General features: G+C 39.3%; 1 protein-coding gene and 1 long non-coding RNA gene across 2 annotated transcripts in view; both read left to right on the forward strand.

The window, feature by feature from the left end:
• The window catches only part of LOC111736743, a 23,090-nt gene extending 17,934 nt beyond the window's left edge, over window positions 1-5,156 (forward strand). The window contains exons 2-3 of the long non-coding RNA XR_002779238.1: window positions 3,876-3,957; window positions 4,906-5,156. This is a non-coding gene — a long non-coding RNA (uncharacterized LOC111736743). The remainder of the gene's footprint in view (window positions 1-3,875; window positions 3,958-4,905) is intronic.
• ST6GALNAC5 (ST6 N-acetylgalactosaminide alpha-2,6-sialyltransferase 5) overlaps window positions 1-17,240 on the forward strand; it is a 161,385-nt gene that overhangs the window by 101,063 nt on the left and 43,082 nt on the right. The window lies entirely within an intron of this gene.

Raw genomic sequence — 17,240 nt, forward strand, 5'->3', positions numbered from 1 at the left:
TCCAAACTCTTTCTTCAGTTCAGCCCTGTCTCATGAACTCCCAGGCCATAGATTTAGTTGCCTAGTGGATGTTTTCACTTGGATGCTTTTCAGGCATCTTAAATTTACATGATAAAAACCTAACTCATTATCTTAAGTGTCCCAACACCCACCCCCCACTCCCGGGCATACATACCTGTGTCTGTTCCTGAATTCTCAAATGTATTTAACAGTCTATGGCTTCCTTAATTTTTGTTTTCTGACAAAAATAGATAAATTACAGAAGCAATTTCTTTTTAGGCAGAGAAATAAGAAAATATTCAAAAGTTTTCATCGGCGCTTTTTATAATGAAGAAGAAATCAGATATTTTTATAGTCTATATAGGAGTCAATCTTCCAAAAACACATCCCAAAAGTAATCCTCAACACCTCCTTCATTTCCCACACCCGCGTGGTCATAGTCTATGGTGAAGACATATAGCTCACGTCTTCTCTGCTTGGTACAATATCCCCAGTGCCTAGCATTGAAGTAAATATTTCTGGAACGAATGAATGACTCTGTATTTCAACTCTACCTTCTAACTCTCTCTTCCTTCATCCTAGCTACTACCCTGACATAGATTCTCATCATCTTTTTCCTAGAGCACTGAAGAGCCTTCTGAGGGTCCTTCCTGCTTCCAAATAGTCCCCACCATCAATTCTTTTCTTCACTCCAGCCAATTACCTTTCCAAAGTGAAATTTTGGTCTCATCACCCTCTTTTTTAAATGATAAAATCAAGACCACCACTAGCTTTCCCTTGTTTGCTGGGCCCACAAATGGTTCCTGTGTGTTTGCCCAACAGTGTGCATTTGAATTCACATGTTTTTAGACAAGGCGTGCCCCATCTAGTTACCCAATGGCCCCTGAGCTACCTAACCCATTTGCTGCCTCTTACCCATAGGATAAAGTCCCAGCTCCTTAGCATGGAAATCAACTTGCCTTTCTAGCCTCATCTCTCCTTCCTTACCCATTCACTCACTTGGACTTGGAACCTCAGCCTTTCACAGTTCCCAAAAATGTTTTCTGTATGCGGTGCATGCTTCTCTCTGGGGAGTTCTTACTGATACTTTAAGAAACACCTCAAACATTACCCCTGCCGTGATGCCTTTGTGAACTCTCTAGTGTTAGTTGCTCCTTCCTCTATGATTTTGTAGTTATTTTGTCTATCTCTGCGCTGACGGTAATTACATTTTTACATTTCTGTTTGCTCAGCTACTTCACAGGCCTCAAAGACCTGAATAATACTACAGTTTTTCTCTGTGCAAAATTTGAAAAATAGTAAGGGCTCGATCAGTGTTTATTAAATTAATGGACACTTTATTAACCTAATTTATTGAGCATCCTTAGTACTCATTTAACAGTACCATGTCTCTTATGTCTCAGTGTTATGTTTCACTGAAGCTTTCTCTAATGAATTTTGAGAGAAATATGAAATGTTCAGATAGATGGGAGTTTAATTTCTGTTTATACTTTTCTTGTATTACTAGAAATAATAACTTTCCCTACAGAGGTGAATCTCTGAGATTGCTGTTTAAGGAAATTGTTATCATTGGAGAAATTTGCAAAGCTTGATTTTACCAGGCTCTACACCTTGTATCTAAGCAGTTAATTCTCTACTCTGTTCTGTTTAGCTTTCAGCTCTGGAAAATACTCATTGTTCACTCCCTTTGTGCAGATTTAGCCACTATCTGCTCTTTCTTTCAGTAATCTCTCCTAGTAAGGCCATATTTCTTTTTTTTTTTTTTTTTTTCAGCTGTGAATTTCTCTGCACTGGAGCCTCCTGACATAGAATCTATTTGAGGAAGATTTGGTTGAAAAGCACTTTTTTCTAAAGGTTTCCCCTTTTGCTTAGTATTGGAGGAAATTTTTTTAATATTAAACAAACTTGTTATAAACTAACATACACTGTGAAATATACATGTGACCACATGTTATTATAAATACATTTTTCTTATCAGAGAAGGCAACAGACAAATCAGCCACTCTCACAAGGTCATATTTCACAGAGGCAGCTGAATTCACCCACTATTGAATTATATTATGAAGCCAGGAATTTAGTATTGTCATCTATTTTGATTGACACCAAAAACCTTCTAGGACAGTAAATGTAAAGACGTTTAAAAAAATCACTTACAAAGTGTCTTGATGGCTCCTGCTAATGAGTTTTAAAATGTGGTACAACAACTTAATCAAATCAGACAGCTCCATAAAAGAATTAATTTGGTCATTGGCTCTTTTTCCAAAATGACTTGTTTTTTACTCTGTAAGGTGAGAATTTTCCTGTGACTAAAACATTCATGACTAGATTCAAAATGACATGACCAGGGGTTGTTAACAGATTTCCCAAAGTTTCTCAGAGCTATTCATATTGTGGCTTCCTGTTGAATGAGCTGCACGCCTTTCTTAAGATTTATTTTAATAAAAGAGAAAAAGAATGTGAACTACATGTATTAAAAACCATGAACACACACTTAGAACCCCTATTCTGGATAACTCGTACATGAAATTTTAGAAATTGAAATGACACTGAGATGCTACTTATGGGCCATCAACAGGAGGGGACTAAGGAATGCCCCATTCTATCTCAGATCACAGCAGTCATTTTTTTCAATGTCAAGAGAAACACACAGGACAATAATCAGCCAAAAGCAGGAAAGTCTCACTTTATTTTTTGCTAGCCATTCTTACTGACAGCTAATTTAGCTGCAGTTTTCAAATTATTATTTCTCTTTCTTTTCTCCCCAACCCCTAGCTTTTCTCTGCTTTCTCTCTCTCCTATATATAAATTCCTATATGTACTATTAAATTCCTATATATACTGTTTACCACCATCTCTATTTGACATTTATATATGTGTTTATTGGATATATGTTGATGTCATCAATGAGACTTGCTCCAAGAGGAAAGGGACCACGTCTCTTTTGGTTAACCATTTCATTCTCAGCAACTAGCAATGAGTCCAGGAGGAGTAGAATAAGTATATATTAAGCGAGTGGATAAATAGAAAAGAGAGACCACTAGGTTTTATTGTCTTTGAAAGTTCTGCTCTTAATAAATGTGCCCAATTGTGTTGCAAGGCTGTAGACACCTTTGTCATTTACAAAGAGCTTTCACAAACATGTCCTTATTATAAAGGTGACAGATATGATTGCCCCTACTCTATTTACAGACTGGACTGAGACAGGGAAAGGTTAAGCAACTTACACAAAGTTGCACAGCTAACTCCTGGCAAAACCAGACTTTGAATCCCTGTCTTCTAAGCCTGAACCAGGCCAGTGGGTATTCTCATACGAGGTGGCCTCTCCTACATATATGGGGACTTCTGTGTATCAGGGTATGTGGACTCTGTGCATAGGAAGCGGGGATCATGTCTTATCCCTCACTCAGTACAGATGTTGCGCCCACTCTGCACCAGACACTGCACAAAGCTTCCAGGTGGCAAACCTGGGTGAGATGGGGTCCTTGCCCTCGAAAACACTCATGATTTAATGCTAGCATAGTGTTTTGAACATGCAAATTTTCAACTTAGTTGAATTTCTTTCTGGTTGAAATTCTACCCTGCCCACAGTTACAGTATCATGCAGGTTAAATGGGAGAAAAGCAAGGCATGGTGGCTTGAACATACATTAACAGCTATTGCTTCGGGTTTGAAAGAAGATTTTTAACCATTCTGCACATGTGTTAGGGATCCTCACGATAGTACATATTTCCAGAGCTGAAGCCAGAAGGTTTAAATTTATGAAACAATGTTGGAACTTCTTTCAGCATGTACAGCTGGAACCAGGATGGCATTGTCAAGGAATTGTTCTGGAAAATATAGGCAGCAAATGCACCTTCCCTTTTCCATTTTTCCAGTGTTAGTGTCTCCAAAGACTGGTGAGTGAGAAAAGAACCTGCAAAGGTGTGAGATGGAAATCATATTACAACATTTGAGCAGGTGAGATCATCAGAGATGATGGGAAAGAAAATGGCACTTTAATGCATGAGAGTAATCTTCCAGGATTTGTACCAAGATGTGTTATATTTTAACAAGAAGAGTTCCCAGACGGGTCAATTTCAGGAATGTCACATGAGCCCCTGGAGAATAGGTGGTTGATGGGCTATCACACTCGAAGGTTGAATGTGCTGGGTAAAGCGAGCAGGGTGAGGTGAGGTCCTGAGAAGTGCAAATTACAAAACAAATTTATTTTTTTATTTGTTTCACAATACATGAATTTGAAACAAAAAGATAAAAATAATCCTATAAGTGAATAGAAAATGAGGAAGTAAACTAAGAGATAAAAGTTTAGTTCTCACATGTGGGAGATACACAGAGTGTCTAGAATTTTGTGGAGACAATAACTCCTAGTTTCAAGAAAGGGTAGAAGAATACTCATGGAAGAGACACATGTGAACAGTGGTACATAAGCATGAAGGAACATGACAAAGCTGTGAGGGATCTAGAAGAAGTAGTTTTGCATGGAATATGGAACATGGCAACAACAGATTCAGCTAGCTCTGGCTCAAAACAACTTGAAAATCTTGTATAGAAGGTTTCCAACCAAGCAGTGCTATTTCTTGCCATATGGATTGAAGCTTTTCTAAGACTTTTATTATTTGATTTCTCTTAAACAGGATCCAGACAACTAAATTACCACTCATTGAATACTACAGTGGGTATCATATCAAGATTCAATCCGTTCTTTCATTTCTACCAAAGAAATAAAATTAGATACCTATAATACAGGTTACATTGAAGCTAACAATTTGGGGTTGTACCTACCACCATTACAGTAAAGGATTTCCCTTGCATTTTATATGAAACACTCTGTGAATGACATTTTAAAGGAAAAAATGTTTAGGACAATTGCATTGTGTAATTGAACAAAATCTATTCTTATTTCAGATCCAATGATGATCTGCAAGTACTATGAACGAGGAGATGAATTATATTCTGTGCCGAACAGAATGAAGGGTATTATTCACAGGAAAAGAAAATCTAGTTTCTTTTATATACCACTTACATGTTGGGCTTTTTTTTTCTCATTGTTAGAACTTAAATTTTTAAAGTTTAGAGTTTTAAAATTCTCCAGAGACTTTGAACCATCATTGAGTAATCCATCAAAAATCCAGAGGCATTAAAAGTTCTGTGACTAATATGTGTGAAATGTTTGAAGATGAAACTCTCTTTTGTAATTATACACTGCAGAATATGGAATAATTTCTGCTGTGTGAATTACCTACCTGAGGATACTATTTGGAAGTTCTATCTTGCATAAATAACAGTCAGTGTCTTATAGAAAAGCAGCAGTGTATTCACATCTGGAATGGAAATTATTTCGGAATCATTCTCATGAAATATTTTTTTCATTATTACTTAAATCTAGTGACTATGAAAGGGAAGTAAACTCACACAGCTGACTTTTTTCAGACAGAGTGATTCAATTTATTCTTGTTCTAATATTGTAGGAAAATAAAAAGGTTAGAATTACCTTTTGGATTCAATATGGTATTTCCCCTTGATGCCTAAACAAATGGAAGACAGGCAGCTTTGCTAGCTTTGGGCTCCAGGTTAGTAAGGGAGTTCCCTTGTGTTTTATCTGAAATCTGGTTCTTTTCCATAATAATGAGGGATTTAGATCCTGAACTTAATCCTTCAAACAAAGCCAATGTTTTGTGACTTTTGCAGAGATTGCTTTGGTTCATAAAAAGGAAGAGACTTACTTTAATTCAGATCTAATGTATAAGTATGTTCTTTTAAATTATACACTAAAACAGTTCGGGAGACTGGAAGGTCTAGTACAAACCCACTTCTGTCTTGGAAATGGTGACTTAGTAGGTCCATGGTGGGGTTCAGGAATGTGTAGGGGATTTTTTTCATTGTTGTGGTAAAATTTATGTTACATAAAATTTGTTACTTTAGTCACTTTTTAATGTACAATTCAGTGGCATCAAGTACATTCGCATTATTGTGCAATCAACACAACTATCTACATCCAGAACTTTTTTGAAGTTCTATACCCGTTAAACAATAACTCTTCATTCTCCTTTTCCCCAGCCCCTGATAATCACTATTCTATTTTCTGTCTTCATGAATTTGACTCTTCTATGTACCACATATAAATGAAATCATGCTATCATACAGTATTTATCCTTTTATATCTGGATTGCTTCATTTGGCACGTTTTCAAGTCTCATTCATGTTGTAGCATATCAGAATTTCATTCCTTTTTAAGGCTGAATATATTCCATTGTATGTATATACCACACTTTGTTTATCCATTCGTCCGTCAATAGACATTTGGCAGTTTGCATCTTTTGGAAATTGAGAATAATGCTGCTATTGACTTTGCGGTACAAATATCTGTTCAAGTCTCTGCTTTCATTTCTTTTGGTTATATATCTGGAAGTGGAATTGCTGAATCATATGGTAATTCTATGTTGAATATTTTGAGGAGCTGTGATAATGTAGGAATCTATAGTTTTTATCCAACACTGCAGGTGGTCCTGTGATCACGTAATTTGGCCAACACTTATTTATCAGTTACACATTACTACAAAACAATCTGCCCTCCAAATTAATGGCTCAAGACAATATTCATTCATTCAGCTCGCAATTCTACTGGTTGGCTCTTCTAGACTAGGATAGATTTATCTGATCTCTGTTGATCTAGTTCATGCTTTTGTTGTCACTTTGCTAGTCAGCTGGGTGCCAGCTGGTCCCAGATGGCTTCAGTCATATGTATGGTGGTTGTTGCATTGTTGGCTGGGGCAATGAAGTGACTAGGCCTAGAATCTCTCATTGTCCAGCAGTGTAGCCTAGGCCTGTTCATGTGGTGGCAGGGTTCCAAGAACAGCAAAAAGGCAAGCCCCAATGCACAAATGCTTTTTTTCAAGTCCTTGCTCACATTATGTCTACTTGTCCCATTGGCCAAAGCAAATCACCTGGCCAAGCCCAGAGTCAGTATAAAGGATACTACCAAAGGGTATGAATATCAAGAGGCAGAAAAAGAGCTGATATCATTACTGCTATCACATCACCACAACTTACCTGCTTAATTCAATTTTCTGATAAACTCAGGGTTATCTGAAAATTTTCTTCTGCCATCATAAATCAGTAAGTAAAACATAACGGTCTCTGAAGTTGCACGCGGGCCTCAAGAGCTATATTCTCCAGCTGCTCTAAAATAGTCTCCATTGTGTGTTCATTTATTCATTTAAGAAATACTTATTGTACATCTATTTGTTCCTGGAATTCTTCTAGGCCTTGGGAACAAAGCCATCAACAAAATAGTCCAGGTTCTTATTCTCTCAGGACTGACATTCTACTGTAGATGGAAAAGTTTTGGGAGTTAGAATAAATGTGTAAAAATTATATATAAAAAAAAAAGCCTAGAGAATATTCTTTATTTCTCATTTCTCTACCCCTTTGTGCTTTTATAAATATTAGAATATAAGAAAATAGTTTGGTTAATTAAAAGTTCCAGGTATTTAAATGCCAGAGAGCAGATGTAAAGCTCTATAAGAACATGAGGATTGACTTTTAACTTATAATCTTTATACAAGACGGATGGATTTGTTTCTCACCTCTTTTATGCTTTCTGCAAGGTTTTGTAGCTAAAACTTTTGGCCTCACTGCTGCCTGAGGGAGGGCAGCTGAACTTTACAGCTCAAAGGGCACTAAGAAGTCACATAGTGATGGATGGCTAGGACAGACATTTTCTTTGGAAATTTCTTTCTTTTTTTATTATTGTGTATGTTTAGTCCTGTGGGTATAGAGTGGAAGTCTATGTTTTTAAAATAACACTACTTTGTTGGAAAAGTTGACTGTTATAGACTAAAAATATCTTTCAGTACCTGCAGATGAGCTCAGCTTGATGCCCAACCAGTGGTTCGGAGATGCTGGGACACTCAGCACTAAGTACCTTTGCCAGCTGAAACTCACTACATGAACAAGAGTTTTCTATAGGTAGCAACCAAGCTTCATGTTTCTGTGTAATCAAACATCTCAGTGAGAGAGAATTAAGAAATTGCACGTGGGAGAGCTCAAAGCATACACTTTAGAATCAGATAGATGTGTCAATTATTAGCTTTGACCTTGGGCAAATGACTTAACCTCTCTGAGTCTCAGTTTGTTTATCTACAAAATGGGATGATAATACTGTCTACCTCATGAAATTTGGAAATATTAACAGAAGGCATGTAGAGATCTTAGCACAGTACCTGTAGTAAGCACTTGACACAAATATCAGCTAAAGGATGTTATCTTAATAAATACAATTTTATCACCATAGACAGGTACCTCTGGCCTTGCTCTTGGTACCAGAATCTAAGCTACAGGGAAGGTACTCTGTAAATCATCCTAGCACCAGGTCAAACTGTGACAAAGACATTCAAGAAACTAAATTTTGCTGTTCATCCATAGCCAGTCAGGGATTCCTATTTAGGGTATTGCCCAGTATTTGAGCAATTTTTCTATGACTTGGAGTTGCCACAGAAACAACCCAAAACCAGTTTTTCCCCAACAGCGACGCAAACTAGCACTGCAAACACTAGCACCTTGCCTGGAATAACTCCAGGGTTGTTAGCAAGAAACTCCCTAAAATATCTCTTGGGAGGTTTTCCACCAGACTTTCTAGGAGAGCCCATTACCAAAATGTGAATTTATTCAATCATGTGTTTCCCAGTTTGGACTTAGCTGAAGGTAGCGGCTGGACCTGGTGGGAGTTTGTTTGGGAGTCGACTGTGATGAATGGGAACCGGAGTTTTATGAGGTTAGAGGAGAAGGGAAAAAGAATTTTGGATAATAGGTACAGGAACTGTATTACCTGCATTTTCTGGAACAATCTGATTTCACCATAAACATGAGACACCAAGAAGAGAGTCAGATACTAACTTTGGGTTGCCAAGGGCATTGCTCTCTGGTGCTGGAGAGAGCCCGGAGAAAAAGAAGTTAGAGGTAGGAGAGGGATCCAGAGAGGAAATGAATGAGGGAGAAAGGTAAACTTCTCAGATAAGTTATATGAGCAACATTAACTGTGATGCAGTGTGAGAAAATACCATCTTCCTGTGCTCCGCCATGTGACAGGAAGTTGATCTGCCTGCCTGGATTTATTTCTGTCTGGGACTGTATTTTTCTCCTCACTTTTTTTTTTGTGTGTATGTGTGTCTCACTTTCTTCCTTGTTATAGGGTGATATTTTTTTCTCCTGAGGAAATCATAATTCTATCACAGTGGAAATTGAAGTGTCTTCAAGTTTTTTACTAGTCTTAGGATATTTTCTTAGGACAAATTGTCAATTTCTTCTTTTATGGAAAATACTAACATACTTTTTTCTTTAATGGAGTGACCTTGATCTCTTCTCATGCGCCGTTCTTTCTAATTTCTAGACTAGAGCTAGAAAAATTGAATTTAAGGAGTTGTCAGCCAGCTTGGCAATAGCCACATTGACAGCATTACAATGTTTGCTCCAAGAGACCTTGAAGCAAAACCCTTGGGCATTTTTACCAATGACCATCCATGAAGTGACAGCACTGTAGACATGGAGCTTCACTGTGTCCATTTTATCCAAGCAAAAGCTCAGGGCCTGGTGTACAGTCAGTGCTCAATAAATATTTATTCACTACTGATTGGAGAGATGGACTATGATGAAAAATAATAGTCTTGCCAGGTACAATTGAAACCACTGAGGTTAACAGTTCCAACAAGTGGTCTTTGGCAGCTCTGCTCTGGGCAGTGTTTCCCTCCTTCCTCAGAACACACTCCCTCAGCCTGAGACACTGTCCACTTAAATGTGTGGCCCATGGTCTCTCCCCTAGCAAACCAGTATGTGACGGTCATCTGAAACTATGGCTTCAGGACACCTGGGTACTCTGGACTGAATATCTGTCCACTCCCCTCCTTAAATATGTCAAAGATTATATTATAATTCCTTTGGAAACGAAAATTCTTAGACTAATTCCAGAAGCAACTGCAAAGTGGGGACAAATTGATTCAATTCAGTAGTTCTTCTGAAAATGATGTTTGAAAGGAAACTTGAGCTGCCTCTATTTTACCCCAAAAAAATCTATGTGTCATTTAGATGTTGAGGACCCTCAAGAGGCAGAAATTTCTTCATCCCTGATGTTTCAGGGCAAATAAAAGCTTTTGATCCCTTTCCTTGAAATCTAAGGCTACTGCTGTTGACCTCTTTAAAGCAGACAACAGGATACCCTAACACTTTCTGACTGGTAGGTGACTCTTTGCTGGGAATAAGCTCTGGCTTTTCCCAAGGCCATGCGTGACGGGAGCAGTAACTTATGAGTGGCATTCAGTAGGACAGCAGTGATTAGAGCAATGAGAACTTTTACCGTGGGAAGCATTGACTCCCCAGACAGAATTAAGAGATGTAGAAACATTTTTATTCTACGTGTCTTCATTTCTCTGGTCTGTACAAGGTCACCCATACAATCAAACAGGAGTAGAGACTTAGGGACATAAAAGTGTTTTTGGTGAAAGCAGCACCATGTTAACCCCTGGAGTAACAGAGTACAAAGTCACTGTCAGAGACAGAAAAACCATTAGACATTAACCATTATTCTGGAAGGATGTAGCCCATTTTATTTTTGGTATTTATCAAGTACCCTAAATGATTCTAAAGGTGTGGCAATAACTGTCCCTGAGAGCAGTTCCCATTGGTAGTTTACACAGTTGTACCTCAGACTAGTTGAACTTGTTTTATTTTTACTTTATATATAATAATATCTTATTTTCATTTTGCATATAATTTTATTTTTACATTTTGTGTACATAGTATACAATTATTTTGTATATAGTATCTATATTATATTTCTATTTTGTAATATAATGATAATGATAACATATTGACATGCATTGAGGACTGCTTATCATGTACAAGATATTGTTCCAAGTGCTTTACATATGTTATCATTATGATGATAACACATTTTTTTTTAAAGAGTTGGTATTATTCTCATTTTACAGATGTGAGAAGCTAAGTGGTTTGCCCAAGATCCCATATTTGGCGAGTGGTGGAGCTGAAATTTAACCCAAACCTGGTGATTGTGGTGCCTGAGACTTTAAACTACCAAACTGCACCGATCAAAGTTACCAGAAGATTTTGGAAATTTGACTGGAGGAAATTGCATCACTGGGCAATAGAGAGATACGAAAGTCTATGGGAAGGGAAAGAAAGTTTCTCCCTCCACAGAAATAACGTTTAGGAGGTTTTTGTGCATTAGAGAAACTTAGACCATCTATCTGTGGCCAGGAGCATACTTAGTTGATTAATGTCCAAACCCGTAGAAATATAGACTTTGCAGAACACCAGCAATCAGGTGTCAAGATGGCGATGGAAGGCACAGGAGCTCCAGGTCAGTACTTGCTCTGGAAATAAGAGAGGAAAAGCATCAATCTGAAGCAGTTCCTGGGCTTCACCTAACCTGAGAGTGGAAGGGAGTCTTGCTTCTGAATGCCAATTAAAACTAGTGAGAGTAAGAGTAGAAGGGTACAAAATGTGCTAAAATAATTTAAGATTCTGATTAAAAGCCTTGTTAGGTTTTCTGTTTTGTGGAAATCCTTCTGTACTGACAGGAGAGCTAGAAGGACGAGTCCTAATCGAACAGACCTCCTCTTGGTTGGTGAGCCCCTGGTGGTTGTGAGCCGATAGATGGGCTTTTGTGATAAACTGGCCTTGATGTTTTTAGTTAAAATTCCAGCAGATCGTGGGTAAAGTAGAGAGGTTTCTAATACATCTTAGATTAATTTATTCACTTGTAAACATTTATCGAGTGCTTTTGATGAACCAGGCAGTACTGTAGGGGATGCAGAAAGGGCTATAGTTTAAGAGGAAATAGAAATAAAGAAAAAAAACAGTCCTTTTCCCCAAGAATCTCACTGTTGAGTTGTAGAGACAGATAAGAAAACCAGCTTCATGAGGTGTTTCTGTAGATGTGTTTGAGAGTAAGTATGGCATCTGTGAGGCAAGGTGACTGTCCCTCTTAGGAGTGGGAAAGCCAAGTCCAAGAAAGCCCTTTAAAGGAGGCCTTACTGTATGCTGTGAAAGATTTGTGCAGACTGATGTGACGAGCATCCCAGGCAGAGGGAGCAGTGTGTGCACTGGAAAACACAAAGCAGAGGTGGCCCCACAATTCTGCAAGTGCATCGCGAACAACCAAAACTAGCCAACTGGTCACCCAACTCCAACTTCTTTGATGGAGTGTGGGAACCCAGTTCCAGAGTCTCAAAAACCCCAAAGTGGGCTCTATTTCTCAGTATAAAGTCAGACTCTCTGTTTTTAGAGCTTCCTCTGAGATTCTATGTGTAAGTTCATGTTAATACCACCTGGACAATAGGTGATATTAAAATTCATTCAGCCCCTTTCGTGAAATTAGAATTACCAAGAAGGAAAGGAGCTAATATTTCTTGAGCGGTCACTATGTTCCAGGCATGGGGTTAGGTGCTTTTTGGTTTTCGGGGGGATAGGGAGAGAAGGGTATTGTTATTTGTTTATTATATAATTGCCTTTACCAGCAACTTTCTCACCAACTGCAGCTGCTTGCATTAATCACTAGAAGCATCCACTTTTAACCAGAGATGTGACTTGTTTTCTCCTGGGCTTCTATTTGCATTTAGATACACCTTCCTCTGTGAAAAGCCATCCCTAAATCCTAATGCTACATTGTATTTCTCTAAGTGACTTGCCTTACAGCCCTTCTCCCAACTGCCTATTACAATTATTTATGTTGATGTGATGGCTCACCCCCTTAAGTGGAAGGATAAACAATTAATGTCCCAGCTTGAGGTGGCAGGCTGACCTTTCTGAGATGCCATTAGAACTTGTCTAGAAGAGGGCTGTGCAATATGGCTGCTCAGACTAAACTTTAACTAATTATTCAATCAACGATTTGGCAGGTCAGTCAATGGGAAACAATTTCAGTCAGCTAAAATTGATCACACTTCATTTCCCATCAACTGTCAAGCCAAATTGTGGATAAAGTCATAAGTAAAGGATCATTGCCCGTCATTCTTGGGACCAGCTTTTTCTATCTCTTCCACTTACTTAGACCTCAGACCGATCGATAAAAGCAGGTATTTTGCTCTTACAGAGGGAGCCAATATAAAATGTTTACCACCTTCTGAGATGGAAGGGAAGGGGAGAATATTTTCTTTTTCATAATTGATGCGGCTGCAGCCATCTAATCCCCTAACCTTGTCAGGCAGCTCGGATATGAAAGTTGGTTTTTAAATCCCATGATCCATTATGCATCACTTACTTCCACATCTATTACCATTCCATCAGCCAAATGACAGGATTCCCCATCAGGGCCTCTGAATGTGTGGGGCCCTTCAACTTTATGCCTGTGGATAGGCATGTGGAACTTCACACATGGGTGATTTACAGGCAATTAGCAGGAGGCAATGGCAGATTTAGTATAGCTTTTCTGGGAGTTATGAATAAAGGATGTAGGGAGGAAGATTTCCACCCCCAAAAAAAGGCTTGGATAGAGCCAAGCAATGAATTTTGCGACTTTAACCACTACCCTCTCAGAAGATGTTCGAAAATGGAATGTATTCTTGAATAAGTTGACTGGCAACCTCTAAAACCTACTGCTGGCCCAGGCTGGTAGAGCCTTACTGGGTGGGCCAGTGAGTTGTGGAGGAAGAGACACAGACCCATATTTATATACATGCTTCCTTATCTCCACTGGGTCCCCAAACCAACTCACTTCCTTCCTTATGCCATGGGACCTGATAGAGACTTAGGCAGAGAAGACCTCTAGGATCTGGATATGGACCACCAAGAGGTAACCAGAATGGAATTTTCTAAGAAACACGGCCACGTGCAAAAATTTCCACATTTTTCTCCCAATAATTTGTGATGTAAAAAGGGTAGAGTTTTTAAATCTCTGTTTTATAGCATAGGAAATTCGAAATTCGAGTGATCTCCCTAATGTCATGTAGCTACTTAACAATGAAACTGGGTTTGGATTCCAGATATCCAGAGCAAGATCCTTTTTTACCCAAACTATATTTCCTCAATCAGCAGATTCCAATTTAACAATTTTCTCATGCATATGTGCATCCTTTATTCTTTCATTCACTCAACAGAAATTTATTGAAAACTCATTATATGCCATGCACTTACTATTTGTACCCTCAAGGAGTTCACGGTCTAGGGAGAGAGACAGATTAGCAAGAGAGCAAATGGTATTGGTCGACATTATTGAAGTGGTTGGACCGCGAGTGCTTTGGGGGTCTGGAGGGGGCACCTCTTTCAGTCTTGGGGGTGGTCTAGCAACGTCTTTCTTGAGGATATGGCATAAGGCCTCAAGGATAAGCAGAGCGAGCTAGTCGAAAGCACTTTTAGGTCAGAGGCAACAGCATATGCGAAGCCCCAGAGGCAAGACAGAGCTTAACAGGCAGTTTGGTATTTAGAATGCAAGGTGGAAAAGAGGAGAGGAGGGCTGGTCTATTCATGGAGGAGCTTGTAAACTGTAAGTTGGCTGCTTCCGGAGAGCCAGGCCTCTGGCCCCATCTTCCTCCTCCTGCTCCTCTTCAGGAGGAAGGAAGATTGACTTTGGGTCACTGTCAAGTACTTCTTTGAGCGGCCAGAGAAGAAGTAATGCTTCTGCCACAGAGCACACATGGTGATTGCTCGCACAGACATTTTTCTCCCAAAAAGAATTGTGTAGGCTAAGTGGCTTGATCGAGGTCACTTGCTGCTGGTCAGGGAAGGAGCTGAGATTTGAGGCCAGGCTTCCTGTCCAAGCTGCTTTCACGGTGGTGTTTAACACTGCCTTTGACTTCTTAGTATGTCAGTCTTTTCACTTGAAGAAAACTCTCTTTTACATTACATTACTTTCTTTTCCAAATGCATAGGAGAAAATAACACCATTCTCAAGTAACACTATTCTCAAGCCTTTAAGTTGTCCTCCATCCACAAAAGAAGTGGGATATCGCACTAAAATTAGGCTCTTCAACAACTTCTTAAATGTTTCCCTTTTAATCGAATAAAAGTAATATACTCATAATTCTTTAAAAAACAATGTGGTAAGCCTCAGTATTAAAACCTTTTATTCCTGACTGACATGAGCAGTTCTAAAGGAAGGGAAATTAGCATTGGCATGAACAGGACATTATGTGCTACAAGTCTGGATAGGCTCATTCAAAACAAGGAGACTGGGTCTTCTTATAATATTTCAGGGTTGATGAGCATGAGGGGAGCAAACCTAGTCCAAGCCTTGTGTTACAGACTGTGTAACCAGGAAAAGGCAAAAAGAAAGTGGAGACTAGCACCTCTCGGCTCCCTCCCAAGCAGTAAATGCCGGGAGCACTTGTGGTAAGAGCCTTTCTTCAAGTACATGACGCCAAATTCTATTTCCTTCAACTTTAGAATGTCAATGAATTAGAATAGGGGTTGTTTCCACAAGATATTAAAATGACAGATAGTGTTATTCTTTGTTCACCGGAGAACAGAGCTGGTAGCTACGGTTTTAGGGGATGCAAATGCAGATGTCTCTAGAAGCCAGGAAGGAGCTATAAATGTATGAGTCCGGCCTGGCGAATGCCAAGGGCATGTGACAAATTCCTTCTCCAAGTGTCAGCTCCATATGATTGAGATCATGAGGGAAAAGGGACCCAGTAATGCAGATCCTATAAGTTTTCAAAGGAATTTAATACTCTGGTTTTTGCATGTATCTTATATTTTTTAATTAGAAACTTCTGATTTTGAAATGTTGCAACCCCTGGTTTGTATCCTTATTTGCTAGAAAGAAAAGTGATCATTTACTGTATATTATTGAAAGTTTATGAATCTCAGTAGTATGGAAAGAGGTGAGCATGAGGTAAGGAAAGCAGGAAAATAAGGAAATAACACAACAGATGAACATGACATTTCCCCCAGGGAACCAGAGACAAGGGCTGTCAGAAGATTTGAGGGGGGTGGGGGGCCTCCACCCAGCCCCTGGGCCCTGCCAGTTGGACACATTGATTCTTTGAATCCCCAGGAAGAAGTGAAACCACGTAAAATCCCTTGAGCTTCTGGGGAAGGAAAAAATGCCATCTCTGCTTAAACTGTTCCATTGCAAGAAATGTCATCCTCTGGATGACAGGGAAGGGGGAGAATATACCTGGATCTTCCCAAGTGTAATTTGTTAGAGGCAGAAGTATTAAAACATTCCCCACAGCTCAGTGGCATGGAACATTGGAAAACACATCCTTTCTCTATATAAGACGTGTAAAGGGAAAAGAACTGCCTCTTCCTGCCAGCTGAGTGAAGCGGTAGAGGCAGCGTGCTTTGTTGTTACCACCAAAGTGCCTCAGAGCACAGATGACGTTGGGCAGGAGAAAGCCCTTCAGCGCAGTGAGGATTGTCCCAGTCAGGTTTGCTTTTGCTGCTATGTTTATCATATTATAGCGCATGATGCTCAAACTCCCATGAGTTCCCACGGAGGTAGCTGCATCTTAAAGGGGAGCAGAGAAGTGAAAGCAGTTCATGCAGATGATTCCAGCAGAAGGTTCCCCACCCTGTCCGGAGCACCATCTCCATGCACCATGCTCAATGTTAATTCTAAAGCCTGGCCTGGAGGGACTTCGGAACAGACTTTATGATTAACCCAGCTTAATGAAAAGTCACCCCTGAGTCCTTTGCCCACCATGATCTGAATAGCAGAAAGGTTGCTGAAAGCTCTTGCCCAGTTGCTACTGCTGTGGTTAGGAGGTTAGTTCCTTTTGCTAAAAAACCCACTTCGGATGTGCCTGCAGCCATGGTGCATGTTTTTAAAAATGTGCTTGTCACATTTAAAAATTGCCATTTTGCTCATAATTATGGGAATGTAGGAGTGTCTCGTGTTTCATTTCTCTCCTCCAGATTTCTTATCTTAGACTTTACACTGGCCTGAAAACCGAAAGGTCTTGAAATCAGACCACAGAAGTCAAGTCAGGGCCTGGTGCAAACACAACAGTTTAGGAAAAAGACCCAGATCATATTCCACATGAAAACCCCTCGTTTTGCACTTATACTATCAAAATAATGTGAAGAATTGAGTCAAGTATCCACATTATTTTGCTAATGAAGAAAACTTTAATTGTTTTCGTCTAATAACACTGAGCATAGGCTTCAGCAATAACTTTGAACCATAATGGATGCTTTTACAACTGTGGCATCTCCTTAAGATCCATGTAAAGATTGCATGTGTGCTTGGGAAGGGATTCTTGTGTTTAATTGGTAGTTTTTAAAGC

This window comes from Pteropus vampyrus, unplaced genomic scaffold (genome assembly GCF_000151845.1).
Source record: "Pteropus vampyrus isolate Shadow unplaced genomic scaffold, Pvam_2.0 Scaffold22, whole genome shotgun sequence".
Taxonomy (NCBI): domain Eukaryota; kingdom Metazoa; phylum Chordata; class Mammalia; order Chiroptera; family Pteropodidae; genus Pteropus; species Pteropus vampyrus.